The sequence below is a fragment of the Eupeodes corollae genome, chromosome 1 (genome assembly GCF_945859685.1).
Source record: "Eupeodes corollae chromosome 1, idEupCoro1.1, whole genome shotgun sequence".
In the NCBI taxonomy this organism is placed as follows: Eukaryota; Metazoa; Arthropoda; class Insecta; order Diptera; family Syrphidae; genus Eupeodes; species Eupeodes corollae.
This window is the reverse complement of record NC_079147.1, coordinates 105,201,512-105,212,030: the sequence shown is the minus strand read 5'-3', so window position 1 is coordinate 105,212,030 and position 10,519 is coordinate 105,201,512. Positions and strand designations below refer to the sequence as shown.

Here is a 10,519-nt window from a genome sequence, read left to right as displayed (position 1 = left end):
GGTTCGCTATAGCCGTTCTGATAATTTTTTTTTAAATTGATGTTCCTTTGATGTGTTACATAGTTTTGTTTGATAGCAAATACACGTATGCTTCCATCAATCAAGAATGTTATGCATAGCTAAGGTATTTTTCGCTTATAAATCTTTTTTTTTTAAATTTAATATTTATAAATCAAAATGAAATTGAAAAATAGTCCCAAACTTAAATTATGGAGAAAACTATTTACATACTTCGATTAATTAATTTAATACAGATTTTAATTGCAAAATAAATATTCGGGCCGTTCATTAACGAAAATTTAGTAGAATTCAATAAATAGCGCTCGCACCCTTAATTTGATGGTTCTTCGAACGCATCTTTAATACAATAATTCGAGGTTAATTATGAAATTTAAAGAATTTCGTTGTGATTATTCTAAATTAGTGAATTTTTTGCAATTAAATGATGTTGAACATGTTTTTCAAGACAAAAATGTACATTGGTTCGCTATCAACAAAATGACTGCAAAATTAAAGCTTAAAACTGACTTTTTCATCGAAAAAAGCAAAAAGAAAAACCTGAAAAAAACATATTAACCTCCCCATTTTGTTTTTGCTTTGCAAAGTGCCGCTAGCCCACGGCATCGTTTTTTGTGTTGTTTGTTTTCACATCTATTCATGGACTAATTGTCAAAATTACAAATACAACAATGTAAACAAACGAGTTTGGGAGAGTGAAACGTACGAAAGATTCCGATCTTGGTAAATGGAGTATTTTTGTACTAGATAGCATAGCTACAGGGCGGCATTTATGGCTGAATCACAAACTCGCTTCAGCTTTGGCTTCGTTTTATGGCTGAAACACATACACGCTTCAGCTTCGGCTTCGTCTGCGTTACGTTAGGCCTGCTTCGAGGTTGCTTTGAATGACATTTCTATTATTTCATCCCTCCAAAGAGCAAATATTTTGTTTGTTGACATTTTTTTACAGCTGATGAGCTGTCAGACAAAGCAAATGTTCAGATAATTGAACTAGAGCTTCCGTTTGGAGTCACATTACGTTCTTTTCCTTACGATTGTCAAACGAAACGTGAGGTCGAAGCTTCATTGTGATAGCATGCATTGAATTCCTATGGTTGAACTCGTAAACGTCAGGCGAAGCCGAAGCTGAAGCGTGTATGTGTTTCAGCCATTACGGTGGGCCTGCTTCGAGGTTGCTTTGAATGACATTTCTATTTTGTCTGCTCTCATTTTTTTACAGCTGTTCAGCTGTCAAATAAAGCAAATGTTCAGATAATTGATCTTGAGCTTTCGTCTGGAGTCACATTACGTTATATTATGTTCTTTTTCTTACGATTGTCAAACGTGAGGTCGGAGCACGATTGTGATAAAATGCATTGAATTCATATGGCTGAACTCGTTATGGCTGAATCACAAACACGCTTCAACTTCGGCTTCGTCTGCGTTACGGTGGGCCTGCTTCGAGGTTGCTTTGAATGACATTTCTATTATTTCATCCCTCCAAAGAGCAAATATTTTGTTTGTTGACATTTTTTTACAGCTTTTGAGCTGTCAGACAAAGCAAATGTTCAGAATAATTTCAGCCATCAGAGCTTCCGTTTGGAGTCACATTACGTTACATTACGTTCTTTTCCTTACGATGTTCAAACGAAACGTGAGGTCGAAGCTTTATTGTGATAGCACCCTTTGAATTCCTATGGCTGAACTCGTAAACGTTACGCGAAGACGAAGCTGAAGGCTGTTTGTGATTCAGCCTTTAAAGTGTGGGGAAGCCTACGGCGCCATTAGCTTTTTAATTAACATTTTTATATAAAACTTCAAACGCAAACAAACAAAGCAGCTCTGTGAATAAACAATTAATTTTATATATAAAGGTGATGATTCTGTATGACAAACAGATACATTATATAATTTGATTTAATTAGCTAAACTAAAATGCTCAATAAAAATAAAATGTTTTATAAATAACTTGGCATCACTTTTTCTTTTCGATAACACAATAAAAGCTTTCGATTGTAGAAAAAAAGCTCCCATTCGATATTTCTTCGATTTCGATTTCTTTGACAAATCCAAACGAAATTCCTTCACTTTTTGACAGTTCTCTTTTGATCCTGAAACATTCAAGGTCTGCACGGAAGTGTTGTATCGCCCAATTCGGTGCTCTTGCCTCATCCAAATTGAATTTTTCCAATTTCTGTGTCAAAAGTGTAACTGGAGAGTGTTAACAAAAAAAAAAGAAGAAGAAAACCCCCAAGAATCCAAAATAATTCTCAAAAAAGCAAATTATTCAAAGTGCAATTAAGTGAGAAATTAAAAAGAAAAATACCAAAAAAGAAAAACCCAACCAATCAATCAACCAACACCCATCGACTTAAAAAATATATAGTATATAAAAAGAAAAACTGAAAAGGAATACCTACAATCTTCTTGCAGCATAAAATCAATTTATCACACTTCCCAAGGATTTAAGACCTTCCGTTGTCGTTTTCGCTTAAAAACAAACCAAAAACTTAAAAAAAACAGCAAGGTAAGTGCAGATTTTATTCCTCATTCGAATCGAAAAGAAAAAAAGGAGATTTTTGTGTCTCGTTCGCGAAAGTCTGTCTCTGTGGCCGTTTGTCCAAGTCCAACGCCATCGCCATCGCCGTAGCCTCAGCCATCAGCCACGAAAGTAATCGAAGAAGAAAAATCGATGACGTCATAGTTCCATTCGAAATGAGGGGTGGGATTATGCAGAAAGAGATTCCATAGCCAAGAGTATTTGGTTGGAGCTCGTAGGTGTTCTATAGACAAAACTACGACTTTTTTTTTATTTGTCAAGCTCAAGCTGTTAGAGTTGAAGCTAAAAAAAAGAGTTAAAGGGGAGAGGGGTTCACGGATCACCGAAATTACTCATGGACCAGAGCGAATCACATCAACTTCGTCATCATCATCATCATCATCGACCTCAGTCGCACTTGACATGAGATCGATTAATAAGAAAATTGCATGGTAGAGATGAATTTGGATTCGTCGGGATTTGGATGAATCGAAGTGACTAGGCACTTCCTTATCCGATTCGATTTTCCACCTCCTCTATGGCTGTGGTTATGGCGCTGGCTATGGCTATTGGTGCGAGAGGTTGCAGGGTTGAGTCGGGCGAAAGGGTGTCTCTGGTTTGCTATTCCTTAGCTAAGCGATTCTCAACTCAACTGTTTGGTTTGCTGTGCGCCTACTCTGCATGAATATTTAGTGGGAACGGTGGCTCGGGCGGTGCAGGCCGAGAGAGGAGTCACAGGGTCGAACTAAAAAGCGTCCTTGCATAAGAACTCGCTCGCAAGTGGCAAGCGCCAATTTATCTGACTTGGAAATTCAAATCGAAAGTCATGGAAATGGAAGCTTTGCAAGTAGTTGGTACCTACCTCGGTGTATTATCATAATGAGCCCTACAACAACCTAACTTTATGGCCATAAAATAAATCTATTTTTCCGTTCCATATTGATGGATCCAATAAATTTATATTATTTTGGTAGCAAGCAGTTTTACCAAGCTTACACAGCTAATGATAATGATTATGATGGTGGTTATAGAGATAGACATTGGAATATGAAAAGGTTTTCTCCGACTGAGGTGCGCAGGCTCAAAGCGAAAAATTATATTCTTTTGCCTTTTTGCCCTGGAGGAAAATAATATGTTTTCTTTTTTGTTTGTTAATCTTTGTTGTACTTAGTGTATCTATGTACATATGTATCTCTTTATGTATAACTGCGCTCTATGCAAGTACTTTTGTCTACACTACTTTTTTTTCCTATGGTATTGTCATATTGGTAAGTTCTCATTTTGGGGAATTGAGTGAATTCGAAGTGTTGCCAATTAGGTCAGGTTCATTATGATTATTTTGATATGTTCCATTTTTAAAATAGGGTCAAAAAAGAATCGTCGTTTTTAACAAACGTTTGTAGGTTTTTATATGGGTACCATATGAGATGCCTTGACCTTAAGTTTTGCCAAAGCAAACTGAAACAGTAAATAACTAGTTTTATGTTTTTTGATTTGTTTTCGAATTGCAATGTTTTATGTACTTTTTTGTATTAATTCGAAAATGTATGGATTTGACTTAAGATTGACCGTGAAAGATTTTAATTATTATTTGCGAGGATAGTTTTGAAATTTTAAAAACTGCGAACGAAATTTGTGTGTATTAGAACCATGATTAAGTAAGAGTAAAAAGTGAGTCTCAACAATCTGTTTTAGAATTCTGTATTTAAAAAAAATGTACCGTTATTATTTTAAAATTTGTATTCATTTTAAATTTATTTTAAACCAATTCATTTGTTTTCGATCAAAAAATGTTAGGTAGGTAGAAATGGCGATCTCAAGGCAACCTAGCCTGAGATCCAATCAGAGCTGTAGTGCGCCGTTTTGATACCAAAAACCCGTTTGACCTTTGATTGAAAGGGATAGGTTGATAGAGATGTTAGAGCCATTTTGTCGCATTGAGAAAAAAGATTAGATCTCTAATCTTTGTCTCAGATAGCTCATCAGCTATTAGCTTTTCCAAAGCATTTCATTCTGGTGTTTGCCAAAGCAGGATATTTGCAGAGGAAATGGATTATGGTTTCACTTTCTCTTTGGTCACTACAGCTACGGCAAAAGGTGTTGTAAGAGATACCCAACTTCTCTGCATGAACTCCTATAGGCCAATGTCCGGTACAAACCGCAACAATCCTGGCTATGTCTTGCCTTGGCCTGCATGGAAGATCGTTTGTACGGGTTTTGTTATAGGTGGTCCATATCTTCCTAGATATAATGCAGTTGGGTAAATTGCTCCACCTTCGGTTTGATTCAGTTTGGTAAATAAAAAAAATTTTACAGCCTCAGCCTAATAGCACTGCAGGAAACTATGTATTTAATAAAAAGGTCGATTGGTAGAAGATCCAAAATGACGTTTAAGGCGTCCGTTGGGCAAGTACGCATGGCCCCTGTGGTGCCCACGCAAGCTGTTCTCTGAACCTTCTTTAGCTTATTAATGTTATAGGCTTTGCTAAGAGCAGGCCACCACACAATCGAACCATATGTTAAGATTGGACGTACTACAGCTGTGTACGTTCATAAAATCATCTTTGACTGAAGTCCCCACTTTTTGCCGAAAGTTTTGTTGCAGGCGTAAAAGGCAACACAGGCCTTCTTAACCCGTACTTCAATATTTAGTTTCCAGTTTAGTTTAGGGTCGAGTATAACTCCCAAATATTTTGCACTGAGAGACAATGATAGTGTTTGACCATTGAGTCGAGGTAGCGTGAAGGGCGGTACTTTAGTTTTGGTGGTAAAGAGCAACAGTTCAGTTTTACTTTGGTTAACTCCTAGTCCACAACTCGTGGCCAAGTTGCTAACTTTCTTCAAAGCTGACTCCGTGATTTCACTAATCACAGAGGTGTACTTTCCTGACACCAATAGCTCCAAATCATCTGCGTAGGCTACCGCCTTCACTCCACATCTCTCTAATTTAACGAGAATTGTATCCATGACCAGAAGCCATAGAAGAGGTGAAAGAACACTACCCTGGGGTGTTCCCCTACTCACGTGTTTTGTTGCGATTGTATTGCCTAGAGAGGCTCGCATCTTCCTGCCACTGAGCATGGAAATAATCCATTCTCATCAGGATTTTTTAGAAATGAAGGATTACAATGTTCCTTCGATAAAACTTTGCTGAGCCTTGCGGAGTCCTTTATGTCTTCGATTGATTGACAGTAATCTCTCCAGCCTTGCCATTTGGCTGATGACAGGGCTTGCTTGTAAATTTTAAGAGAGTCTTTATACGGTTGGTAAAACTTATGTTTGTGGAAGATATTGAAAATTGTCCTCGTCATTTTCCTAAGACTCGACAGTTCTTCATTCCACCCCCAAGGAAGGGTTTTACGGCTATATTTAATTGGGCAAGAGACTCTAAAAGCTTAACTTATAGAAGTTTCAAAGGTTTTCACCTTTGATTCAAGGTCTCCTATCGATTCAGTGAGATTCAGTAAGTTGCTTAGTTTGGAATTCGCAATTTGACTGAATTGAGTCCAGTCAGTTCTTTTGGGATTTCTGTAAGGCGGAGGGTTTTTCGACACGAAATTAATTTGAAAAAGAATCCACTTGTGATCCGAAAACGAATTCAAAGGGGAAACTCTCCAATTCTCCACTAATAAATTACGGTTGTTTACTAAAGTAACATCAAGCACATCCTCCCATCCATCATAATTTTCCGAGCTCGGAAAGACGAAAGTGGGAGTATTGCTTCTGTTACAAATGGTCATATTATTTTCAATAATAAAATCAAAAAGTGACTCACCTCGTTCATTGATCACAGAACTTCGCCAAAGGGTATGCCGAGCATTTGCGCCGATCAGAAGGTTTGCCTTTTTGATGTTAGCTTCGGTTATGAATTTGCACACCTCCTCCGGAGGTGATGGTGCATTATGGGCAGAGTAAAAAGAGGCCAACAGCAAACCCTGTGTATTCTTGTCTTCAAATCTGATCAGATCGGGAGTGCTAAAATTTGGACATAAAAAACCTTTTAAATGTTTCTTAGCTAAAATACAAGTTCTGGGATTACCTTGGTCTTGATCTGTGGTTTTATAAAAGAGATCGTATTGGTTGTCTTGGAGGCCTCGCACCTTGAGGCCGTTTATCCACGGTTCTTGGATAACGCCAACGTCGAAGTTTTCCTCCCTAAGGAAAACTCTCAGATTATCTGTAGCACACTTAGAGTGCTTCAGATTAATCTGGATGACCTTCAGCGCGTTTTTTAATTATTTTTAGCTGCAGAGCTGGGGCCCGGCAACTCGCTGGGGATCTTGACTCTGCTTATAACATCGTCATCCTCGACGTTGTCATCAGCTTTGTCGGTGTCTGTTCCCTGACTCTGCAGAATTTTAATTTTGGCATTCCTTATGCCTAAACTGAGTTTGTATTCGGCCTTTTTGAGAGCCCCTAGACTCTCCTCGCTAATCCTCAGAAGGTAAGAGGCGCTAGTCTTCTGTGGTTCTTCTGCTTTAACTAAAGCCCAATCGTGCATGGGGACCAGCGGATTTTGCCTCTGAAGACCGCGGATCAGGTCCTGTCCGCTTGGCTTTATCAAAAAATTTTAGTTTTTAAATAAACTTCCATTGAAAATCTTTCATAAAATAGTTCTTAATGGAATTTAATTGGTTAGCTTTTAAAGGCTATAAAGAACAATAGAAGTCTAAAAGCAAGTTATGACCAATTGTTGGATATAAAAATTAAATTGTCGTGTACCTACATACATACGTGTGATAAGGGTTTTATACACAGAGTCTAACGTTGGAGTGGTTTTAAAAAGAGCTAGTTATCCGATTTTGGTGTGAAAGTAATACAAATACATATATCAGAGGCCCCTAAAAATAGAGAAATAAATTTTGTTGTTGTTAAGTCCAAAAATTAAACTTTAAATATGAAAGATACAAACGTTTACCTTATTTTAGAAAACAAATTCGTTCCCCTTAATTATCTTACTTAAAAAGAAAAGTCCCAATTTTTGTATCCTAATATTTAATTGTATCATTTTGCTTTGAACATATTTTATCAAGAAGTAGGTTAGGGCTGTGGACACGGTTGCCAATTGAAAAAAAAATTTCATGACCAAACCTATAAATTAAAATGACCAATCGTACCAAAAAAGGACCAACATAATTTTTGTCCGAAACAGTTTTTAACTTCCCATATGAAGTTATTGTAATTGATCCAATTTGTCGATTTGAAAATATTGAAATTTCTCCACGTTTCAAGGTTTCTTGAATCTAAATAAAAGATTTTTCGACTTTCTTACGTCCTTACGTTAAGGAAGTTTTTTTTCGTCGTCAATAGCTGAAGAACCAGTAGGGATATCGACTTCAAATAAATCTTTTTAATAATTAAAAAAATATTGGCTTCAAATTAATTTCTTTTAAAAATATTGATTTCGACATTCCGTATTTTTTTTTATAGAAATCCAACAGTTAGTTTTTTTCATAAAAAATTTAAATCTACTAACATGGGGTTTCGATTAAAAAATTTCGTTAGCAAAAATAGATTTTAAAAGCAAACTATTTCATCGTATTCAAAATATAGTTGGTAATTTTTAAATTAGTTAGAATAATTCAACTGAGAACTTTTTTAATAAAACGCGAAAGCCTGCAAACCATTTAAGCAAGACGAATCGGCTGAAGGGATGGGAAGTTATTTGTGTGGGTCACATCCCAGTTTCTTTTTTTTAAGATCACAATATGTTACCATCATGTTAGGAGATCGAATATTACGCTTAATAAAATTTATATACAATAAATTCAAAAAAATGTTTTAGCAGACCAAACGCTATGGTTATTTTTCTCATTTTGGTCACCATTATATTTTTAATGGTATCAAAATGAATAGCCTTTTCACACCAAACCCAAAAAAGAGTTTTCGAAAACCCGAAAATCGTTCGCACTGAACATTTACAAGTTTTCATTTGACATTTAAATTTGTTTAACGCCGGCTGACAAATTTTGTATTGATGAATAAATTCGTGAGTAAAAAGTTATGAATGAATTCTAACAACATTCTCCTAAGGATTTGTCTTTGCCGTCGCCACCCTTAATTCGATAATCCTTTTCTGTGCTGCGATAGAGAAGCATATCGGCACAGAAAAGGCCGTTACACTAGCTCATCGCGAAGAAGAGTTTCAATTGAAATTCTGGGGTCGGGTGGAATTGGCTCACAACACGAACCAACAAGAACTACAAGCTCGCTTGGCTGCTGCACTTCAACCGGACCGAACAATTCCCTGAGGAGAAGCTAATTGTCTCGAAAATATTTCTTAGAATCAACAACAAACAAAACTGTTGCAATAAAAATTGATTTTATTTAAAACATTTTCTTCTTCTTTCACAACAAATTCAATCCAAAATACTGAGCTTCTGTTGGCCAAATGTGCTTTCAGAATTGTGGCCGTCCGAGCAACTTATAGGCGGGGTTGAGAAGATTCTGAACGATTTCGTGTAGGTCCTTATGGCTGGAGCAGAAAAAGTCAATTCCTAGTTCCAGATTCGTACCAAAAACTCACTCATCCAGAGCGATCACTGAAGCTGTTATGATGGACTGCAATTCCTCCATCACCATCTCTTTGGTTTCTTCCTTTGAGGGCTCGAAAGGCTTGTCCAAAGCACTGAGGATCTTCTTGTTTTTTCATCGCCTACCATCAAGGGGCGATAGCCCACAGTTATGGTTTTATTCACTGGAATAACGATTTCCACATTGTGGAATGTGTTGGCACAAATTTTCTTAGCCCGCTGCGACTTAGCCTCCACCAGAGATTTTCTTTCATACTTATTCTCCTCCATAAATTAACTTATCGCCTTCCTCATATCTCCCAAACCCTTGTGATTGAACGTAGTGACCGCCTTTCTCCATGTAGTAAGCGAAAGCGTCGAACATATTTGTGGCGACGAGCTCGAAGACGGAACCCTTGGAAACGAACTATGAGCAAGTCTTCCTCGTCCTTTGGATCGTCACGCCAGTAGCCATAGTGAATTCCGGTACCTCGCTTAACAAAGAGCGTTTGAAACTCTGGAGGAAACTCTGAGAAGTTTCGAGAAGTTTTATATAAAACTTGTGGTTTACGAAAACTTGTGGTTTACCAAAAATATATGGGAAAACTTGAGTTTTGATGAAGGTTTTCGGGTAAAACCGATAATTTCGCCAAAACCGGGTTTTTGACTTGGTGTGAAAAGCCTATAAGTCTGCCTTTCGTTTTAATCAGTTAATTTAAAAAATTTCAATTTAGCAGCAGCTGAGCTGTGATTAAGTAACATGAAGTTATAAACGAACTTACCTAAATTTCGAAAAAAACATTGATTTAAACCCTTTTTATGATAATGGGCTTTTTCCCAAAATTCTGACATGTCCATTTTATCCGTAAGATTATGATCTTGAGATTTGATGATTTTTCGTGCATTTTATATACGTTTAATTAAATACATTTATGTACCGTTTACAAATGAAAAGTACTTTATGCTCTTATTAAGAGTCGAGTTTTTTGTTTCAATTTCTTAAAAAAGGGACCAAATGGAATGAAAAATCACCATGCGACCAAGTAAGAAAATTATAACCAAATTTGGTCTTAAACGATCAAACTTTCATGCCCGAAAGCAATCTACAATTTTGTTTCTTACCCGAATTTAGGTTTTTATGATTTTTAACTGACTTTTAAATCCAAAAATAGATTAAGCCAAATGCCTACGCCCTACAGCCACGGTTGGTCGTTTATCACATGAAAGCTGTTGTTAGACATTTTTTCTCAAACAGGTGCAGAAGCTAAATTTAATGATCAAAGTGAACTTGTTATAAATATTTAGTTAATAATATTGAACACAATTTTTGCCACTAGTGGTTCGTATATTTTTGGCAAATTTCTAAAGTGGAGTAAATCCTTAATCAGACACTCTATCGTTTTGGTTAATTACCTTAGATTTTTAGACACACATTAAAAAAAAACGATATTGGGACTTAGGAAAGTCC

The 10,519-nt window shown here is 36.6% G+C and overlaps 1 protein-coding gene across 1 annotated transcript in view; it reads left to right on the top strand.

The window, feature by feature from the left end:
* The first annotated feature begins 2,089 nt into the window (after positions 1 to 2,089).
* Positions 2,090 to 10,519, top strand: part of LOC129939591 (synaptosomal-associated protein 25) — a 147,640-nt gene continuing 139,210 nt past the window's right edge. The window contains exon 1 of the mRNA XM_056047663.1: positions 2,090 to 2,527. The gene's annotated coding sequence lies outside the window, so the exon portion shown is untranslated. The remainder of the gene's footprint in view (positions 2,528 to 10,519) is intronic.